The sequence below is a fragment of the Trachypithecus francoisi genome, unplaced genomic scaffold, assembly GCF_009764315.1.
Source record: "Trachypithecus francoisi isolate TF-2019V2 unplaced genomic scaffold, Tfra_2.0 Lachesis_group7, whole genome shotgun sequence".
NCBI lineage: Eukaryota > Metazoa > Chordata > Mammalia > Primates > Cercopithecidae > Trachypithecus > Trachypithecus francoisi.
Genome location: NW_022681472.1, coordinates 37,002,552 through 37,026,076, shown reverse-complemented (window position 1 = coordinate 37,026,076; position 23,525 = coordinate 37,002,552). Strand labels below are relative to the sequence as shown.

Sequence of the window (23,525 nt, the reverse complement as noted above, 5' to 3'; positions counted from 1 at the left end):
CTGTATGCTTTTGATTGCAAAGCTACACAACACAGATTTAAGGGAAAGAGACACAGACTTCGCCTCCTAATGGAAAGAGTGTCAAATAATTCTGGGGCCATGTTTTGAAACCACAAACATGGTATTATTTGATTCAGCATTTCTCTTTTCATGAGTGCAGATGAGTATCCTCTTATAAATCTAAAGGCCAAGACAGTATTGCCTGTGCTGTACTGTCTGTTCATATTCTTTGCCTATTTTTTTCTATGTGTTTAACAGACATCATTATTTATTTAGTTAGTTAGTTATTTGACAAAGTCTGGCTGTGTCGCCCAGGCTGGAGTACAGTGGCACAATCTTGGCTCACTGCAAGCTCCACCTCCTGGGGTCAAGCAATCCTGCCACCTCAGCCTCCTGAGTAGCTGGGATTACAGGTGCGCACCACCATGCCTGGCTCATTTTTGTATTTTTTGTAGAGACAGGGTTTCACCATGTTGCCCAGGCTGGTCTCAAACTCCTGGGCTCAAACATTTAGCCCACTTCCTTGACCTCCCAAAGTTCTGGGATTACGGGCATGAGCCTTTTTTAAGTTGGTGCAAAAGTAAAAAATATTAGGTTGGTGAAAAAAAATGTAATTGCGGTTTTTGCCATTACTAGTATGGCAAAAAGCACAATTACTTTTGTATCAACCCAATATTTATTTGAAGAAGATGCTTATGCAAGAGGGAGGTGAGCCTTTTCTTTGTGATATGAATACAAATAATGTTTCCCAGTTTTTCATTTGTCTGTCCTTTGAATTGGCTTGTCATGTTTTTACCTCCATGCAGAAGTTTTTGTCTTGACTTGTTTTAATGTACTTGAATTTTACAATGTTTTCTAAAATGGTTTATGGCTTTGAGTCTATAATTAGAAAGATCTTCCTTCTCTACAAGAATTTACTCATGTTTTTGCTGTTTGATTTTTTTTACATTTAAAATATTAACTCATTAAGAGTAATTTATGTTGATGTATGCATAAGGTATTTTTATTTTTCAAAATGAACTTGACTATTACCTCCACTTCATTTCATCATCCTATGAAAAAAAATTAAGAATGCTTCTTAAGTTATTCCATAAAATATAATGCTGGCTCAGTGCTCTTTTCAGCATTGTTAATGCTGATCAGTTGCTTTTTCTCTTTGGATCCATCAAGTAATGAATTACAGTTCATAATGTCATCTTACATTTCTAAAATAAACCCCACCTTGTAATGACTTATTCTTTTAAGAACTACTGAGCTTTATTTGCTAGTATTTTCAGATTTTTGTACTTTATTGATAAATGAGATTAGTCTCCATATTCTCCTTTTGGTGTGATTTTTGTAATTTCTTTGTTATCAATGTTATGCTTCTTTCATAAAATGTACCTAAAGACTTTTCTTTTTTTTTAATGATCTGAAACAATTTAAGTAACATTGGAATTTTGTGGTCTCTAAATGTATTGTAGAATTCTCCAGGGAAACCATTTGAAAAAACAAAAGCAACTTTTTGACTTATTTGATTTCCTTTTTAGAACATCTACCTAGATTTTCTGTCATCTGGATGAATACATCATATTTTTCTAGAATATTATTTCTTTCATCCAGGTTTTCACAATTATTTTTGTAAAATTAAACCAAAAAGAAAAACTTCTTATGATTCTTTTTATTTCCTTTTTTTTTGTATGAATGTACCTTAATATCTGTAGTCTGAGAATTTTATAAGCTCATTTGCATGACCTGCAATGTTAAACTATTTGTTTTTATTTCCCATTTTAGAAAGAAAAATTTCCATTGTAATGTTAAGCTCTTGGGCTTTAATTATTGCCACAAAACTCTGCACGGTAGATTTATTTAGGCAAAAATTCTGTCCTCTTATGAACATTAAAGTCTACTTTAAGCAGATTTATATGAAATTCTTTCCTAGAAGGACATTTTGGTGATTATGTACTGAGTATTTTCACTGTTCAAATAAGGACACAAGCCCCTGACCATCCCTCCCTGCAGGTGCATAAGACATAACACCTACTATAAACAACATCTTAAGAAAGCCTAAAGGTTTTTATTTAATTTCAGAGGCCACCAATGAAAGTCCATGAATTCAATCAACCTGCAAGTTATTTACTTGAATGGAGAGTATTGGTACACAATTAAACATTCAATGGAACTTGGGATTCTGTATTAATCACTCAGATTTATAATTCTGTGTTTACTTCATATACTTCAGTAAACACATTCTTTGTATTTCCATGAGGCTTGTATTTCTTAGAGACAGTAATAACCTAATTCATTTACCTGAAATGTTTATTTTCATTTACACAGGAAAGAAAGAATATGTTTCCCTACTTCAAGAACATAGAGGCAGCACAAGCTATTGCTTTCTTCTTCAGTCTTGTAAGGCTTAGCTATTTGTTTTCAAAAATGTTGTGACTGATGAGAAAACTGGGCTCAGAGAAGCATAGTGGCTTTCTCTGGGGCACATGGTTATTAACGGCTGAACTGAACCTAGAGTTGAAGTTTCTTAATTCCTTCCCCCTCAGATCTTACAGCTCAGTAGTGGAGACAAATACATCAGATGAATGCAAGGGAATCCGCCATGATCCTTCATGACAAGATGAAAAAGGAGAACATGATCACTTTCAGACTGGGAAATTCTGAAGACCTTGCAGGGCAGGTTAGATCTGAGCAGAGTTTTGAAGCTGGGTAGTCTTTGGGAGGAGAATGGAGGACACCCTGCCAGACGGGACCAGCAGAGCAAAGACCTGAGTTTCCCAGGGAAAACCCAGGAGCAAACCCAGGACTCAACCAGGAGCAGGATAGCAGGTATGGTGGCAGTAGAGGGTATGTGCCTGGAGTAGGGGGGAAAAAAAGAGGGAAAGAGGTTGAAGAAAGATCATGGAGAGCTCTGAGTTACAGGATGAAGAAATGAAATTTATCTCTCGGTAATGGGAAGTTTTAGGAATGCTCCTTTTGGGAGAGGAGCTGGAGAACTGGGTCTCAGTGAGTGGCAGGAGGCTTACTGTATACACTTTGTACTACTTGAAGTACTTCCATGTGTATTTATTACTTTGTAAAGAGACAAAAAATAAAAATAAGTCGTTAAAACCACAACAATGAAAAATTTATCTGAGCAGGAAATTGCCACAAAGGAAAAGGTCAGAATCCGGTGTTGAACAATGCCAGCAAGCTCCATGAAGCAATTCACCTCTAAGACACTCTGGGGGCCGGACGCAGTGGCTCACGCCTGTAATCCCAGCACTTTGGGAGGCCGAGACGGGCGGATCACAAGGTCAGGAGATGGAGACCATCCTGGCTAACACGGTGAAACCCCGTCTCTACTAAAAATACAAAAAAATTAGCCAGGCGTAGTGGCGGGCGTCTATAGTCCCAGCTACTAGGGAGGCTGAGGCAGGAGAATGGCGGGAACCCGGGAGGCGGAGCTGGCAGTGAGCTGAGACTGTGCCACCACGCTCCAGCCTGGAGACTCTGCCTCAAAAATAAAAATAAAAAAGACACTCTGGGTTGTGTGTTCTCTCTTGAGTAAGAGACAAATGGAAGAGGAAGAAAGTTAGCTCAGGAGAAACGTTGTCTCTGAGACCTGAAACAATCAATATGCTTTGATAATTTTCCTATCAGGCAATAATTTAAGCTCCAGAGAGAGAGGGGGGTTCAAAAATCTATGGTGCGCTGTAACCCTATTAATAAGTCATAAAGATAAAAAACAGCTGTTAGAACAGGGTCACAAAGGAGAACAAGTACAAGTTTAGAGAACATTAAATGAACCCATCTGCGGAGAATGTTGTTTCTTATATTTTTGTGTGTAAAGTCAGTGAGTCAGCAAGTTATTCATTTTTGTCTGAAAAGTAGCTGAAGAGCATAGCTAGTTCAGAGATCAGAAACCAAGGAATCCTGGAGGAGAAGTATCCTGCAGCTTAGGGGCCTTTACCCAAAGTAACCAGAAAAGCTCTGAATCTGAAATGCTTACAATGAAACATGCCCCCACGCAATCCAGCTAATAATAGAGATGTGGTTTCATTACTGTGATTTTAATTTGTCTGTAATGGACACAGTCAAGGAAACAATCAACACAGTAGAGAGACAACATATGGGATGGGAGAAAACATTTGCAAACCATACATCTGATGAGGGTTCAAAATCTCTAAGGAACGCAAACAACTCAATAGTTAGAAAACAAATAACCCAATTTAAAAATGGGAAACACATCTGAATAAACATTTCTCAAAAGAAGTCACACAAATGGCCAACAGGCATATGAAACATGCCCAGTGTCACTAATTATCAGAGAAAGCAAATTAAAACCACAATGAGATATCACCTCACACCTGTTAGAATAACTATTATCAAAAAGACAAAAGATAAATTTTGGTGAGGATGTGGAAAAAAGGAAATTTTTGTACATTGTTAGTGTGAATGTCAATTAGTACTGTAGTTATGAGAAATAGTAAAAAGTTTCCTCAAAAAATTAAAAATAGAACCACCATATGATCCAGCAATCCTACTTCTGGGTACATGTACAAAGGAAATGAAATCAGTGTGTCAAAGAGATAGCTACACTCCCCTGTTCATTACAGCATTATTCACAATAGCCAAGATATGGACTCTAAATATCCATCAGCATAGGAATGGATAAAGAAAATATAGTATATATGCACAATGGAGTACTACTTAACCCTGAAAAAAAAACAAAAATGTTGTCATTTGTGACAACATAGATAAATCTAGGAGCTATTAAGTGAAATAAACCAGGTACAGAAAAATACTGCATGTTCTCACTTACACTTGGAATCTAAAAACGTTGAACTCATACAAGTAAGGAGTAAAATGGTAGTTACCAAGGAACTGTAGTCGAGGAGGGAGTTGAGATGTTGGTCAAGGGACACAAAGTTTAAGTTAGATAGGAGGAATAAGTTCAATAGATTCTATCGTAAAACATGGTGGCTATAGTTACTACCAATATATTATAGTCTTGAAAATTGCTAAGAAATGTTAAGTATTCTCACTCCCTAAGAAATAAGGACGTTAATTAGCTCAATTTAGCCATTTTACAATGTGTACATATTCCAAAAGGGTGTATTGTATGTGATCAGTAAAGATCATTTTTACTTGTCAATTAAAATTGTTTTTCATTTTAAAAAAAACAGAGATTTGGTTTTATGTCTGAGATTTTAATCTGTGTGTAATGGACAGACTGAATTTGAATTATATCTGGGTTCTTGTGATGGTTTTGTGAAAACGGATATCAAGATAGAGTGAAACAGGCTGTGTACACCACTATTGCAAAAACCAATAACTCAACATTTCTTTGGACTTAACAGCATGAAGATGGCCCTTCTGCATTGAATTAGTTCAATTGATATCAGTCTTCAGTTAAGTGAGAAAAGTTACTTTAAAAAACCAGCTGGCACTCATTTTTAAAATTGTTTGTTCCATAGCATTTGTTGTTTAAATGATTCAGCATGCTGCCAGCCTGTTCCTTCATATTAATCCTTCCAAGTATTTGAGAGGTTGCCAGAGCATGTCCTGACATTACAAAATCATTAAATAAAGCATTTTCAGTAACCAGTGTTGGAGAGAAGAGAAAAGGAAACAGGAGGGGAAGGGAGGGGAGAGAAGGATAGGGAAGGAAGAGATGAAAAAGAGCAGAAAGAAATGGACTGAAAGAGAGAAAGAGAATGAATGAATCAACTACAAATCCTACAGAATCCCTTCTGTTCATATCTTTTTGTTTGCTTTATCTTCCTGTGCCAATAACATTTGTTAAGAATGTGTTAATATATTTTAAAGGCTATTATTTCTTAATATAACTTCATAATAATAACGACTCTTCCTAAAGCCTTCCATTTTAATTTAGGAATGTTAAGGAAAGATGGATGTCCACAGCAGCAAAATGGACACAGGTGCCCTTTAAAAGAACCAGGAACCATCTCTGCAGTGCACCAGGCTGAGTCACAGCTGCTCTTTGCTTAGCACGCTGATCAGGGGTACAAAGTGATGACTCTCTGGATGAACTTTTCAGGCAGAAGGTCATTCTGTGGGAGATGCAGAAATGACAAAAGGTCAGCAATTCTGTTAGCTTCGTGGTTACGTTTTCCACGGTCTTCCTTGTGAAGTAGATTATAGTGCTTGTTTTCTTCCAATTAAAGCATGAAAAACAAATGCTCCTTAATCAACAGAGACAGATGAAATATTTCCAAAACCCTTTTTTGGAAGAATATATTGAAAAGAAGAAGCTAATGGAGAAACATGCAGAACTAAATACAACATGTAAATTGGTAGCTTATAAATCCTCTGTCATCGTCCTGATTGCCAGATTAATGGCTTTCCTCTTTAGATTTCACTGAAATAATTTTAGTTCTTGCCCACCAAGCTGTGAAAAGCTGAGAGTATAGGAAGTAAATAACTTTTTCAACTGGTTTGATGTTAGTTCTCATATCTAATGTACGACCACTCACCTTTGCTCTTGGTAAACAAGCAGCAACAGATAAACAATGGGTAGCAGAGTTTTCATAGCTACTTCCGTGTTTCCCAGCTTGAGTTGTTTTGGATTTTTTGCATTTATAGTTAAGCAGTTAGACACATATATTTAAGTATCAACTGGCTTTTGCTTGCAGGAGTAAGACATGATATTCAAATGTCAATTTTACTCTCCAAATCACATCATTTTTATGAGGAGATGATTCTTTCCCCTCATTTTAGGAGTTTAGAGGTTTGTCCCAAGATTTAACTTAAAAATAATGTAAATAATTGATTATGAGAAAAATTATTAACAGTTTCAGCTCTTTGTGAGAATCTTACAAAAATCTTTTGCATCTAGTTGACTATTATTCAATAATGGCAAAAATAGAAATTATTTTCCCAAGAGGTTTATGACTAATTTTATAACAGTTCCTGCTCACTTTCCTGTATTTCAGTAACCTCTTCTATAAAATAAAAATATTTGGATGGATAACTTTCAAGATTAATTTTGCTACTAAAATATCTTTCTAATGTTTATATGGTTTAAATAGACCATATGTGTTTATTTATATTCTTCCTTAACCTACTGGTCTCCTTTAAGTGGCATCTGAAGCAAGATTTCTCTTCAACATTTATAATGTTTCATAATCTCTTCTTCCTATAATTACATTCCCACATTTTCAATGACATTATCCATTTCCATCTCTTTGGCATGAAGCATATATCCTGTTGATGATCCATAATTAGGCCAAACCATCGATGAGTGTTCATTACCTAAAATGTCTCTCTCCATTGAGGCAAGGTTTATTTACTCAATTCTACATTTGCCAAAGAAGAAACATTCACGCTTTAGAAGGTGCAGCACAGGGCATCCACAGTGTTCACAGCCATATGGAGACACTGTCATGTAAACACAGACAAAATGTCTAAGAGTCAGCCTGAAAAGAATGTTTGCTGAGTGGTTACATTTGATAATTTGTTAAAAGTAAAAAAACTAAAGTAGCTAATCACAGGATGAGTACAAAAGGAGTGAACACAACTATTCTGTAATAAGAGTGTAACATTAAAAGGAAACCACCTCCTTAAACCCCATTAAGTGCACCCCCATGTAGTTCTCATTTCCACAGACAGAGATCTCAAGCATCTTTTAGTTACTTCTTTTTTTTTTTGAGATGGAGTCTCGCTCTGTCGCCCAGGCTGGAGTGCAGTGGCCGGATCTCAGCTCACTGCAAGCTCCGCCTCCCGGGTTCATGCCATTCTCCTGCCTCAGCCTCCCGAGTAGCTGGGACTACAGGCACCCACCACCTCACCCGGCTAGTTTTTTTTTGTATTTTTTAGTAGAGACGGGGTTTCACCGTGTTAGCCAGGATGGTCTCGATCTCCTGACCTCGTGATCCACCCGTCTCGGCCTCCCAAAGTGCTGGGATTACAGGCTTGACCCACCACGCCCGGCCTTAGTTACTTCTTGATCAATATCAGACCAGTTACATTAGAACTACAAGGCAGTGCTGAAGTTCAAAACAGGTAAATGTGGAGTAATTAAAAGGCAGAATTGTTTGTTTGTTTGTTTTTTGAGACGGAGTCTCAGTCTGTCACCCAGGCTGGAGTGCAGTGGCCAGATCTCAGCTCACTGCAAGCTCCACCTTCCGGGTTTACGCCATTCTCCTGCCTCAGCCTCCCGAGTAGCTGGGACTACAGGCACCCACCACCTCACCCGGCTAGTTTTTTGTATTTTTTAGTAGAGACGGGGTTTCACCGTGTTAGCCAGGATGGTCTCGATCTCCTGACCTCGTGATCCGCCCGTCTCGGCCTCCCAAAGTGCTGAGATTACAGGCTTGAGCCACCGCGCCCGGCCCAGAATTGTGTTACAAAATTCAGTCTAATACTTTGCTTCCAAGTTGTGGTACTGTGAATACCATAGTCTGTCTCCCAATATTTGTTCTCCCTTTATTTCAAAGTAATTGAATCTCAATTTTTTTTTAGCTGGGTAAATAGTTTTGTGAATCAAATCTCCATTTCCCAGCCTTCCTTGCTGCTTGGTGATCATATGATTATGTTCTGGCCAATGAGATGTGCATGGAAATTTCCTCTGGCAGCCTCAATATTATTTATGAATGAGCTAGGACACACCTGTGGCCACTCTGCGTCTCTTCCTCCTTCTTTCTGCCTGGAACACAGATGTGATGACTATACCATGTGGATAAGGGTATACATGTGGGAAGATAGCCTGGCAATGTGAGACAAGGCTGAGTCCCTGGGCCCACCATGGATCAGTCCTGCCATCTCCACTCTGCCTTGCCCACCTCTAGACTTTACAAGAAAGCAATAAAATTCTATCTTGTTTAAGTCATTGATATTCTAGAACTCTGTGATATGTAGTAAAACCCAGTCTCAACAAATATCACTGGCAAGTCAAAATATAAATGAAATTCTGTAAAAAGTGTATGTAAAGTCATGTGTGACACATCCAAAAACGAGCTCTGAAAATAGCTAGAAAGAATTCTAGTATGCTCCTAATCTGCAGGGTTGAGAGCCAGCAGCTCAACTCTGTCATCCACACACCAATCCTGTGTTCTTAATTGGGGATATAATCCTGTTCCAGATCATTATAGTTTTGACTTTCTATTTTACTTCATATTAGCTTCTGAGGACTTTACACAGAGCAGCCTAGTAGCTAAGCCTAATAACCCAGAGCTACCAAAATATCCATAAGTGATTTTAATCAAGACTTTTCCATGATTATCTCGGATAATGTCTCTTTTCCTGGTGATCCTACATATCAATAAAACACCTATGAGAAACTGCTTCTCCTGGATATGAGGAGTAAAAATTTGACTGATATATTTCATTGATTAAATCATTCCAATTCAATGTCTTACTGACAATGTTAGCAGATGTTCTGCTGTATTTTCAAAGGGGGTAAATATTCAAAGGTGATGGAATTTTCCACCACTTCTGTATCAATTTGGATCTGTCCAAGTCTTACTGTTGGTCATTGTTTTCCATTTCCTAAATGTCTCAGAGATTTCCACTGTTTATATTGATTTCCTTTGTTCACCTAAGGGATTTTGAGAAAAATAAAAACAGTCCACAATAATTGAAAAGCTCTCTTCTTCATAACCTCCTATCATTCTCTCTCAGGTTGACAGAGAAAAGAAGCCTCCATGAATATTTCAGGATATCCTTTCTTCCCCTAGTTTTTCCTTCTTGCATGTGGAAGGCACCTTCCTAACTTAGTGTTGTCTGTATAAATCACACTTTGTTCACTGGCATACAGTGAAGCAAGATGTTTTCTTATTTCCCCTTTCGGGTAACTGCATCTCATTTATTGCCTGGCAGTCCCTAATTATAGTATATTTTTTCATTTTTATCTTATACAGTAATGACATTGTCCATTTCCAGTGTCAAAAACTTACTTGCCTAACTTGGCATTAATTTATGATCTTAGTTCACTGTGTGCCATACACAATCATTAGGAATCACAGTGAAATCACTAGGAATTCCACTATGTCTTTGCTGTGTTAGTCAATGTGTCCGGGTGTGTCCATGTTTCTGTAAAGAACTTTATGGTCTTCTTTTTCACTTTTAAGACAGAAAAGTGCATTCTACGCATATGCATTCCAAGCTTTACAGAGGAAAGCAAGTTTTGTAAATTTTCCACATTACATTGACTTATCTGAATGTTATTCCCAATAAGCCCTAGAAAATGCAGTTTCTATTCTGCTTATCCTTAAATACCTACCAATGTATTTATGGATAATTGGCAAACCATTCATCAGGGGAATTGATCAATATAGGAAGCAAGAAAGAGATTGCTGTTCTTTTTTAATTTGCCTCTTTAATTTGCTCTTCTTTGATTTGGAGTAGCTTAAGCAGTAACACTTGAAACACAGAAAGCTATCAGAGATCTGCAAACAAAAATACACAGCACAGACAGTAAAGCCACAGTCCTAATTACACAATCTGTTTATCATACATATTATAATGTATATTCTTATTTTAGTAGTTTTTAGCTTTATTCTATTTTTGCCATTCATTTTAGGAGCTACCCCACATGTCACCTTCTACATGAAGAGTTCCCTTCGTTAAAGTGAAAAGACAGCCTACACAATAGGAAGAGATATTTGCAAATCATATATCCAATAAGTGATATGAATTAGGTCATTCTTGTCACACCCAACTAAAACAGAGTCAAGAAGCCACCGGGAGAAGCACTCAGGGAATGCAACAGCACTCTGAGAATGTAATTCTCTGCAAACCTGGGTGTTGAAATCGCCTGCTGTAACCTGAAACCAGTTTTATCTCATGACTGCTGAAATAACCTGCTGCAACTCTAAGACTGGTTTTACTGCCATCACTCACCAATGAGAGCTTGCCAGCTCCCCAAAACTTGACTAATGCCAAAGAACTTTCTGGAAAACAATACATAACATTTCTCTTTTTTATAAACTCCCAATCTTCTCTTTGTTCTTCAGATACACTGAAGACCATCCTATCTGTATGTATGTCCCTTATTGCAATTCTTGTATCCCAAATAAAATGTTAAATTTAGAACTACTTCTCTGTATTTTTATTTTGATTTCAACAGGCGTATGTATCTAAAATATGTAAGGACTCCTGCAAATCAATAATAAAAAGAAAAATAACACAATTTAAACATGGGCAAAGATTTTAATAGGTATTTCCCCAAGGAAGATATACAAATGGCTAGTGGGCATATGAAAAGATGCTCAACATCATTTGTTATTAGGGAAATCAAGTACAAATGACTTCACATCAACTAGGGTGGCAAAAGTAAAAAATAGGGACAATAACAAGTATTAGAAAGGATGTGAGTCATTGGAACCCTCAAACATAGCTAGTGGGAATGTGAAATAGGGCAGTCACTTCGGAAAACAATTTTGCAGTTTCTCAGGGAGTTAAACATAGAGTTACCATATGACCCAACAATTCACTTCTAAGTATTACCCAAGAGACATGAAAATATATGTCCATATAAACCCACACATGAATGTGTATAGCAGCATTATTTAGAATAGCCAAAAAAGTAGAAATGTCCATCAAATGATGAATGGATAAACAAACATGGTGTATTCATATAATAGAGTATTATTCAGCTGTACAAAGGAACCAAGTACTGATACTGGCAACAACATGGGTGAACATTAAAAACATTATGCTAAGTAAAAAAAAGCCAGACACAAACACATTTTGTGATTTAATACTTATGAAATGTCCAGAAGAGGCAAATCTATAGAGACAGAAAGTAGATTCGAGACAAAAGGTAGAAATCTAAAGACACAAGTAGAGACTGAAAGTAGGTTGCCAGAAACCTGGAAGAGGGAAAAGGAGATGACTGCTAATGGGAACAGGGTTTCTTCTCAGGATTGTGATAGTGTTCTATTATCAGATGGTGGTGATGGTTGTACAATTTTGTGAATATATTGAAAACCCTGAGCTGTAAACTTTAAACTAAAAAATATATATTTAAAAACCTGTGGCTAGGTGTAATGGCTCATGTCTGTAATCCCAGAACTTTGCATGGTTAAAGCGAGAAGATCACATGAGCCCAGGAGTTCAAGGCCAGCCTGAGCAACAAAGTAAGACCCAGTCTCTACGAAAAATTAAAAAATTAGCCGGGTATGGTGGCATGCACCTATAGTCCCAGCTACTCAGTAGGATTGCCACTTGAACCCAGGAATTCTAGGCTGTGTGAGCTATGATTGTACCACTGCCCTCCAGCCTGGACAACAGAGCAAGACCCTGTCTCTAAAGAAAAAAAAAATTGCCATCTCACTAGTTAGAGACATTCACTCTAAGATGGGTATGAGATATGGGACTGAAAGAGAAAAATAATCTGATAGATATGGTACCATGTCATCTGAAGCAAAAGGAAAAGGAAATCTTCCCAGTTGCCTTTCCCTTCCTTCTCAAGCCCTGTGCTTTCTGAGGCTGCAGTGGGAAATGGAAAGCAGTATATGAGAGGCAAGTATGATCAAATATATAGCAAACTGCATCTAATAACAGTATATTACACCCAGATCTGTCACTCCAGGCTGGTCATGACAGTTATAGAAAGCAAGATGAAAGGGAAGAGGGAAGGTATTTGCTACCTGGTATTAATAAAGATCTAAGGCTCATACAACACATTGTCCCATAGACATTTCATCCCAGTCTACCTAAACAAAATTTTGCCAGAAGTCAGACAAAACCACTCCATATGCTCTTGCTCTCATGATCCCTACAGCGGGATGCCTTGAACTAGACTTCAGCATACACTCTTCTTTTTTTGAGATGGAGTCCTCTCTGTCACCCAGGCTGGAGTGCAGTGGCACGATCTTGGCCCACTGCAACCTCTGCCTGCTGGGTTCAAGTGATTCTCCTGCCTCAGCCCCCCGAATCGCTGGGATTACAGGTGCCCACCACCATGCCTGGTTAATTTTTTGTATTTTTTAGTAGAGACAGGGTTTTGCCATGTTGGCCAGGCTGGTCTTAAACTCCTGACCTCAGGTGATCCACCTGCCTCGGCCTCCCAAAATGCTGGGATTATAGGCTTGAGCCACAGCACCCGGCCCGCATACGCTCTTGAGTTCTATATTTTGAGGATACAAGAGACCCTCTTACTCTCCTCTCAGCTATTAAGGCCTGATTGACATTATTCCATGGAGTAACTAGTTCTAGGCTGCTTTTCTTTGTATCTAATAGACCTATGGGTCTTACAGGGAAAAAATGGAGAACGGTGCTGAGCAGCCAGGGATGAGCAGGCAGCTAACTGTGCTGAATGCAGAGCTGGAACCACAACCGGTAGTTACCAGTGTCTCACCCTCCTGCAGGCAGGATGACTAAACCTGACCCACGACCTGCATAGTCTCTATAGCCACTCCTACGCTCTGAGCTGTAGACTGGAAATGGTTCCAGCCCACGTGCTTTTGTCATAGATGCTGCCATATTTGGACATGCTGAGATCTTTTCGTTTAGGTAGCAAAAATGCTCATCTTAATTTTTATTGATCTACGACAAGGAAAGTAATTTCCATCTTATATTTCACAGCTTGGAAACTTTACCAGACAGCCTGGCCTTGGAGACAAGCAGTCTTGACTCTGCTTCCCTTGGGCATTATTACATTATTAACCTCTTTGAACCTCAGATATCTCCTCTGTAAAATGACAATATCTAATTCAAAAGTTGTTGTGTGGATTAAATGAAGACAACTACTGCAGAGTATCTAACGCATGTGCTAGCTCATCATCTACTTAGAATGAGTGTCGCCATTATTATTGATGTTCTTATTTATTTATTTACTTATTTATTTAGAGACACAGTCTCATTCACTCTGTTGCCCAGGCTGGAGTACAGTGGCTCCATCCTGGCTCATTGCAACCTCCACCTCCTGGGCTCAAGCAATTCTCCTGCCTCAGCCTCCCAAGTAGCTGGAACTACAGGTTCATGCCACCACTTCTGGCTGATTTTTTGTATTTTTAGTAGAGATGAGGTGTCATCATGTTGGCCAGGCTGGTCTCAAACTTCTGACCTCAGGTAATCTGCCTGCCTTGGCCTCTCAAAGTGCTGGGATTATAGGCATGAGCCACCATGCCTGGCCTTGTTTATTTTTAGCTGCAAAGTTTCCTAGAGGGAGGAAGGCCAATTCACTAAAAATCAATTCTTGAAATAATCAATTTAGAGAATAACCAAAATTTACAAACTGCCATTTTTAGCAGTTTCTATAAACATATTTTAGTTTTGATAACATGTAATCAAATACATTATTTTGTATATTAGCTAAACTAAACTTAATTGGCTACCTTGATAAAATATTCCTAATAGAATGTTAAAATGGTGAGAAATCCTATATTTACTGAAAATGTCACTCTGAACCACTTTTTCCATCCAAAATTTTGGCATTCAATATGTAACTATTGATTTTTTCAAGTGCTTTATTTATTCATTTATTTATTTATGAGACAAAGTCTCACTCTGTTACCCAGGCTGGAGTACAGTGGCATGATCTCTGCTCACTGCAACCTCTGCTTCCCAGGTTCAAGCGATTCTCTTGCCTCAGCCTCCTGAGTAGCTGGGAACACAGGCGCGAGCCACCATACCTGGCTAATTTTTTGTATTTTTAGTAGAGATGGTGTTTCGCCGTGTTATAATGAAATTATTTTTTCCAAAATGTAAACATTCAGCATATGCTGAAGTCTAGTTCAAGGCATCCCGCTATAGGGGTCATGAGAGCAAGAGCACAGTTAGTATTATTTCACCAGTTCTTCAAATGGCATAACAGCCTTAATTTACATTTTTAGCAAGAGATTTCTAATTTAACTAATTTAAATCTTAATATACAGATGATTCAAATTTCAATTAAAATTAAATTGAATATTTATTAAATTAAAATTTAAATTTAAAGAGCATATGATATAAATCAGAATTAACCAGCGGTCCTAATCAAAGATAAAATCCTGGCATTTTGGTTTCTAACAAATTCATAAACAGAAAGATGGCTAGCAGTTTGCAGAAAATTTCAACTTAAAAATATAACCCTGCTCAAATCAGTGGAAAGGAAGCAAGGATGTTTAGAAGGGAATAGTTTAATAGATCAGATGTCTTGTACATCAAAATAATTTGATATATACTCAGAATCAATGTAAAATTGTAAAGGAAATATTAAAAAGCTAGTTCGAAGTCTGAAAAGTACTAAAATTTAGACCCTAAGTGCTAACAAACTGAAAATTATGTTTATTATTTTGAAACAAAAATCAGTATAAACTGAAAATTTTTCATTTGACATGCTAACTATTGTTCAGAAAACTATGTTCAGAAGAATATGTTTAATCATCATAACTATTATAGACATTTTTCTAAAAGTTGTTAAGCCATCTTTTTAAACTGTTCATTCTCATCAGATTAATCCAGGATCTTTGTAAGGGAAGGAAAATCCATGATTTAAAATGCCTCTCCTTTGTTCTTCCTGCACCAGTTGGAGAGAGATGAACTGCAAGCACCATTCCAGGCTAAAATAACAGGAGGACCTCGTTCCAACCAAAACTGTCCAGATGCTGCTTGATTATAGGAAGTTGTACCCACATCTCACCAGCCACCAAAACAGAATGACTTTCATACCTCATGTCTCTAGGGTCTGACTCTCAGGACTTCCACCTCTATTTCCAGGAAGTAGAACAAAGTTCCAGAAAAGAAAGCCAACTGCTGAGTTGAGCCTTGTCCAGTAATTACTCCTAGTTCCCAGTTAGGAAATGAGGAAAACAAGTAATTCACCAAGTGATCGAAATGGCCAAAAATGAAATTTACTGATTTACAAAAAAAACCCAAAACCATTAAAATGATTTTAACAGCCTTAAAAGCAATGACTTAACAATGTTGAGAAAAATGTCCCAATATAGTTACTAATGATTAAACGTACTTCTCTGAGTTTAATGTAGTGTCCTTCCCATGAGAGGTCACTCTGGTGAGCGGGCTTGGCCCACAGGTTCCACGGGTACAAGTAAAAGACAAAAGCTAAAACACAAGAATCAGAATCGCGGAATCCTATCAAAGGGCGCACACAGAGGAGAAACTAGAGAGGTGTGGCCAGAAGGAGCTAGGAAGGTGAGGAGGCATTAGGCAGTGACTCCAAGTCTAATAAGGTCAGTCTAATAAGGTCACTAAATAAGGTCAGAGAAGAGGATGAAACTGGATTTGTCAGTTGAATTCCACAGATTGGGTGAGCAAACACTTAGAACGGTCAGGAGATTGTTGCAGGGGATTTGGTTGAGTTAAAGGTAGGAGGGTGGAATTAATATACTCCTTCTTGTAGCCGGCAGTGAGATTTTTCCTTCCATTCATTTACAGTTTGGGTGGGCAGCCCTATTGGATGTCATTTCCTCTGTATTGGGTGACCTTGAAGGTCACCTAGATGAGAGGCAACAGAGAGATGTGTGGGCTTTGGAACTGGGATCAAACTTCAGAAGGGACTCTCTGAAGTCAACGTATAGTCTGCGAGACATTGTAACATTTACTTTACCTGCCCAATGAGCATCTGAAATATGAGGATAATTACACCACCTTCATAGAGTTACTGAGACCAGTACCTGAGATCAGAGATAGAAAGTGCTAGAAATATCTAATGCTTGATGAACAGCAGATGCTAAATAATCATGATATCAACCTCCCTTCCTATAGAAATTGTCCCCCTAAATGACTTTGCATCTTACCTTTGATGTATCTGGCCTTTACACTTCCTTCAAGAAACCTGATCTCCCTAAACCAGGAAGTGAAACATTGGAGTTGAGTCATACTGTATGTGATTGAGTGCTTATGGTTTGCTGCCTGACTCTTTTGTTCTTCATATATTCCATCACTGACTTTCTTAATGACACACATATAAGATTAAACTTGTTTTATTTATTAGAAAAATAATTTTCCTTACTTATTTTGATGACTTTATAAAAACTGGCTCATAGGTCAATTTTCATAATTGCTCCCATTTGGCTGCTGGTTTATAATTTATAATTACTAGCAATGGCAAACTCTTACCTTTGGCAGCACATAAAAAAATAGTTGCCAAGTGCACAGCCAGCTCTCTGTTAAGGCAGCTGCATTTCTGAAAGATACAGTGCCAGAGATCAAATGTTTTGATGACACCATTATAAATTTGGTAGCTAGTCTTCTAGGAGCTTCTAAGGAATTGTTCTCTGAAAAGTCTCTGAAGTTTGTTTCCTTTGTGTCTTTTCAGCCTTTTAATTAGGCACTGAATTGCCCTCTCTAGTCTAGAAATAGGGACTCCCAGAGAAAGCACATTGGTCCTTATTGCATCTGTGCAGTATTTCCCAATCTGACATCAATATCCCTGTCCCTAACATGCCCAAGGCAAATGGTATTAAGTAATGTGTACCAAAGGCTGTGGCTGTGAGATTTCCCTTTAAGAATTTATATGCACTCTACAGGGAATTTCCCAATAGTTAATACCTCCATGCAGTGGGTCCCAAAACTAGTAAAATTATTGGGAACTTTTGCTTAGGGAATGAAAGGATCAAAATGCTGGGAACTTAGAAATGGTTGTTTTTGAGACGACATGTGAACTGTTAAGAGAGAAGCCTTTTCATGCAGCAGAAGGAAACATTTAAAAAGCAAAGAGAGTGCCTTTTACCAGTGAGCAGGAGTTAGGGGTTAGGAGACAGGGCAGAGAGAACAAATAGCACATTACCAACGTGTACCCCCTCATAGTTCACTATTGAGCATTTCTCTGTCCCAATATTTCTTTGTGTGTGTGTGGTGTTTTGTTTTTTTATTTTCGTATCACCCTTTGTGGAGTCATGTGGTTCCTCAACTTGAACATAAACCAAGTAGGGAGAAAAAGGAGCAGTAAAAGACCCACCCTTGTAGCTGTTCAAAGTGCTCTCATTTTCCAGAGTTAAGGAATGGCATTTTCTGAATGTATAATCTTTTTTTTTTTTTTTTTTTTTTTTTTGAGACAGAGTCTCACACTGTCTCCCAGGCTGGAGTGCAATGGTGTGATCTCAGCTCACTGCAAACTTCACCTCCCAGGTTCAAGCAATTCTCTTGCCTCAGTCTCCCAAGTAGCTGGGATGGCAGGGGTGCACCACCACACCCAGGTAATTTTGTATTTTTAGTAGAGACGGGGTTTCGCCATGTTGGCCAGGTTGGTCTCAAATTCATCACTCATCAGGTGATCCACCCACATTGGCCTCCCAAAGTGCTGGGATTACAGGCATGAGCCACTGCCGCCTGGTCTGAATGTATAATATTTTGAAATTATTTCCATTTAACTGGTTTCCAGAATGGAAATCACTTCAATAGTTTCAGTTCAGAGGTCAGCATAAAAGTAATTCAAATATCTGGAGTCTTGTTTTTTCCCTTTTTTCTTTTTTCTGAAATAAAGTCATCATGTAAAGATAATAAAATAATCTATTGGAAAATTGGTGATACTCTAAGTATCTAACACCTCCTATCTAATAACTTGAAAGTGCTTCCTTTTGAATATCATAACATAAATGTTTGACACTTTTCTGTTAGCCTAATAGAATACAGAGGCATTTCCAATTTAAAATGTAAGGTTGATGATTCACAAGAAATACTCATTAAGTCTCACACTATCTCTTGTTTTCAGTATGATGAAACTTTCCTCTTTGGACTTACATAAGATCACCAAGTAACCCTTGAGTGGAGGAAGAAAATGAGGTTTTAGTTTATGAACACTTAACCATATAATGCCTTCCCAAATCAGTGTAGCTGTGGCGTTCCCCTCCACACCCTCTCCACATGTAAGTTATTTGGCAATTGAATTGACAGCTAAATAAGATTCTGCTAATTGAATTGATAGCTAATTGAATTGATAGCTAAATAAGATTCAGACCTTGACATCTAGAAAAGCCAGACATTATTTTAGCATACACTGTACAGGACTAAAAATATCTCAAGCTGTTATATTTGCATTACCATGAAATTGAATAAAGGAAGATCAAGATCTAGATATATGAGCATGTTTAAATATTATCCCTTAAGTTATTTGCTTAGTTTCTAAGGCATGTTAATCTCCCTCTGTTTTATCTGTAGTTGTGGGAGGTCTAAATGCAGAGCCAACAGGGAGTGCTTTGTGAAGCTCAGCTCTGTGGTGTCAGCAATGAGGGAGTGTTCGTGGGCCTCCTGGCCCTGACTTGGTAGGCAGAGCTGGAGTGCAGTCAAGACTGGCTTCTTTTGCATCAGGCCATTTCTCAGCCTCGCTATTGGCCTACAGAACAACTTTCTGCTGCTGTGAGAGAAGCCTACGTCTTGCTCGACACTGGCGATACCCGGTGTCGAGAATCTTCCATTCACCGTCCAACTTGGTCATCATCACACCACTTTTACTATCTGACATGGCAGGTGCAGGCGGCTGTGAACACCTCAGCAGATTCCTGGAAGAAACAAATAAGATTATAAGATTGCAATGGATTTGGTTTTATAGTTCTCAAGTCTATCTAAAACCTGCTAAAGGCCTTAGTATTTGCAAACATTCAGGGGAAAAGAGAGAAAAAGAGCAAATTACCTTCCCTTTAGAAGAGGAGGGAAAACATTTGCTCAGATGCAAAGATAATTAAGAAAGTAGCCAAAACTCTTGGAAGCTGACGCTTTTTGACATAGAGAGTTTCCAAAAACAAAGTGTTACTGATGGCAAGATTAATTCTTCTTGCACCCCTGTGCATACTTGATGTGGAGTATTTCCAGGGTAAGGCCTGAGGCACTCAGAAGCTAAAGCTCACCAAAGGATAATTTAATATATCCCGCCTTTCCTCCCCCGACTCTCTCCAGATATTGAAAAGAAAAAAATGCAGGTTTTTTTCATACACTACCAGCTGCAGAATATGAATGTTTGTTATGTGAGGCAGCTGTGTCTTCCCCTTTAAATCAGTGGAAATCTAATGCCATGCAGCGCATGCCAGATGGAGACAAATTCATCTCTTATCATGAATGTCTTGCATCACATAACCCAAAAGAGTGCTTACCTGGGTCCAAGGAAAAACTAATTCTTCTTCTAGTCAAGTGAGGCTCCCCACAGGGTCTTTCTCCAACGTTATACTTCAACTCTTCCCCAAGTCCTGAGTGCCCTGGCTCTCTCTAGCCAGGTTTTAGTGGTCAGCTTCCAACACTGAGGATTTCTTCTGTCCCACCTGTCTGTTTCTGGGAGGAGCTGGGAAGAAGGGCAGCCCTGCAGTTGTGAGTGCTGAGAACGTTCACCGGTGACCTGGTACAGCCCTTCCTCCTTCCTTCTTCCCCTGCCTCCTCCTCCACTCTTCCTCCCACAGACGGCTCCAGAACTGCAGAACAGTTGATCACAATATTGCTGTTACCACACAGCAAATATTTCAGATAGTTTTTAGTTAGGAATAAAAAAGATCCTGGTTTGTGAGGAGTCAAAAGGCAAATTTTTGGATCATCTCAAATTATGGAAACTATTTCAAAACTGTACTGTATAGTGATGACACCCAGACTCTAGAATCAGCCTGAGTCCAAATTTTCCCCTCATTGTAAGATACCTTGAGAAATTCACGGAACCTTCCATAGCCTCAGCTTTCTCATGAGTAAAATAAGAATAATTCAAGAATTAAATGGGATAATCTATATGAAGAGCTTATTACGTTCCTGGCACATAATTGTTTAATAAATATTGAGTTTTATTAAATTATAATACCTATTCTATAATTCTAATAATACCTCTTTACCAGTGATATCATACTTAAAAGGTATAGAAATTATTAATAAAAGCAAAATCCTCAATAAGTTTTGGAAAATTAAGATTGAAATGAAAGAAATTAAACCTCTAAATAAAATAAGTGTGTGGAACAACATGTCACAGTCAACACTTTCCTAGAAAAAGACTTTATCCTTTGTAGTAAACATGAAACTAGGACCTTAGCAGAGTTAATAAAGGTCAGACTTCAGGACATTGTATCTGCAGTCTTGTATCTGCATTGTCATTTGGGCATCGTAAACTCACTGACTTTCTCACAAACTGAATTGCTCCTACATATGACGCAGTGTTGAACGTGCCTATTGGTCCCCAGACAAAGGGAAACTAAAAGGTATGACTCGTGACCAATAAGAAGCATCCTCCTTTTTATAGTTTTAATTGTGTCCTCCAAATGGATATGTTTAAAGCCTAACCCCCAGTACCTTAGAATGTGACCTTACCTGTTAATAGGGTCTTCAAAGGTAATTAAATTAAAATGAAGTTGTTAGGATTGGGCCTTAATCCAATATGACTGGTGTACTTATACAAAAGGGAAACCTGGACCCAGAGACACAGGCAGAGAGGACATCATGTGAGCATGAAGGCAGAGATTGGGGTGATGCACCTACAGGCCAAGGAACACCAACGATTACCAGCAAACCACCAAAAGCCAGGAGAGAGGCATGGAGCAGACCCTCCCTCAGAGCCCTCAGCAGGCGCCAGTCCTGCTGACACCTTGATCTTCGAATTCAGCCTCCAGAATTGCAAGACAATAAAGATCTTTTTAAGCCAGTCAGTGTATGGCCCTTTGTTATGGCAGCCCTAGTAACTAATTCACTCCCTTAAAATTCTACCTGTTTTTCTAACTATTCCAGCTGCTACCCTGGGCCGCAGCCTCCACTTCTCTGCTTGCTATTGTGTTGGTGATTGCTATTTCATACCCTCTTAGATGCCCTTTAGCTCTTCCGTTGTTGTTCGTTTTTTCACCCTGTTGAGTCTTTAGAATAATCGGCATGTCTTATTTTGCGTCTTACTAGTTAAGGTTGAGAATCAACTCAGTCTGGAAACCAAGTGTTGGGCCTGATTTAAAGTAACACAACTCCATGCAACCACAAGGGCTGCAAAGGCAGCAGGAGCTAACAGATTGGCTCAACCCTGAATGTCTTCAGAATCTCAGACTTTCACATTGATCATGATTCCAGCTGCTAACATGGTCACCTATTTGGCTTTTTCTCCAGTGAATGGACGAGTATCATAGAAGAGGTTTGCCATGTTTTTCAGCTCTCTGGCATCCAACAACTGACTACAATGAGCACCCTAATTTTTCTTTGAGGGAAGTCTTTCACTATAAAATTCCCTTTGAGATGTTCTCTAATCCTGACTGCCTCCTCCCAGGAATGAAGGGACCTAAATCTTACCTGGCCTTTTAGTACAGCCAGGGAGTGGCACAAAAGGAAAACTCAGCCTGTCAGAACTCCTTCTTAGAGATTTGAATCCTGAACAAGGAAAACATATTTTTTGGATTTCAGACTCATCCCAGCAGCTACACAAAGACCAGATGGCTTCTGCAGCATCATTTCTGATGCCAAGCCTCTGCAGCTGCCTGGTGACTGCCACTTTTCCCAGACACGTGCTTCAGCCTCTTGTTAATACTTTAGCCCCGGTATGCTTCCAACATATTCCGACCTCCCCCCCCCCGCCCGCTTCCCCCTTTCCTCTCTCCCATCCTCCCCGCTTTTTCTCTGTTTCTCTTCTTTCTTTCCCTTTCTTTCCTTTCTTTCTTTTTTTTTTTTTCAAACGGAGTCTCGCTCTGTCCCCAGGCTGGAGTGCAGTTGCGCGATCTCGGCGCACTGCAAACTCTGCCTCCCGGGTTCACTCCATTCTCCGCTTCAGCCTCCTGAGTAGCTGGGACTACAGGCACCCGCCACCGTGCCTGGCTAATTTTTTGTATTTTTAGTAGAGACGAGGTTTCACCGTGGTCTCGATCTCCTGATCTTGGGATCCGCCCGCCTCGGCCTCCCAAAGTGCTGGGATTACAGGCGTGAGCCACCACGCCTGGCCTCTTTTCTTTCTTTGTTTCCTTGTTTCTTTCTTGATTTCTGTCTCTCTCTCTTTCTTTCTCTCTCTCTCTCTCTGTCTTTCTTTCTCTCTCTCTCTCTCTGTCTTTCTTTCTCTCTCTCTCTCTGTCTTTCTTTCTCTCTCTTTCTTTACTTGTCTTAGGATGACCCAAGTTGGTCTCTGTAGCTTGCAACCAAGTAATCTGACATGTTCAAGGGCTACTGAAGATAGAATGCTGGACTAGGGCACAGCTTCACCTCCTATGAGCAATGGAGTGTTAGGAAAATCTCTTGGCCACTTTGAGTTTGTTTGCTCATGTAGAATGTGAGACTGATAACTGCCTTCTTTAACTCTGAGACTTGTGCAACCAGTAAATGGAATAATGATGACGTTAAAGATAGTGATGATAGTGCCATTTGAGTCTCATAAGAATAACATTCAGGGAAAAGATACAGAGGTGAAATGGAAGGTGGAATACTTAATTCGCTTTTAAAATTTACACAATAGAAGTTGGGTGTGGTGGCTCACACCTGTAATCCTAACACTTTGGGAGGTGGAGGAGGGCAGATCTCTTGACCCCAGGAGTTTGAGACCAGCCTGGACAGCACGGTGAAACCCTGCCTGCCTCTACTAAAAAAATAAATAAATAAAATACAAAGAATTAGCCAGCCAGCATGTGCCTGTAATCCCAGCTTAGTTTGAAACCAGACTGGAAGACATGGTGAAACCTTGCATCTACTGAAAAAAATTAGCCAGCCAGCATGTGCCTGTAATC

General features: G+C 39.0%; 1 long non-coding RNA gene across 2 annotated transcripts; it reads right to left on the bottom strand.

The window, feature by feature from the left end:
- Positions 1 to 3,943: 3,943 nt before the first annotated feature.
- On the bottom strand, positions 3,944 to 20,191 carry LOC117079380. Of its 2 annotated transcripts, XR_004435409.1 has the most exons (4): positions 19,968 to 20,191; positions 19,275 to 19,379; positions 7,246 to 7,371; positions 3,944 to 6,044 (listed from the first exon to the last, which is right to left on the bottom strand). It is a non-coding gene; the product is annotated as an uncharacterized LOC117079380 (long non-coding RNA). The 2 variants fall into 2 exon arrangements; XR_004435408.1 differs by lacking the exon at positions 7,246 to 7,371.
- Positions 20,192 to 23,525: the final 3,334 nt, after the last annotated feature.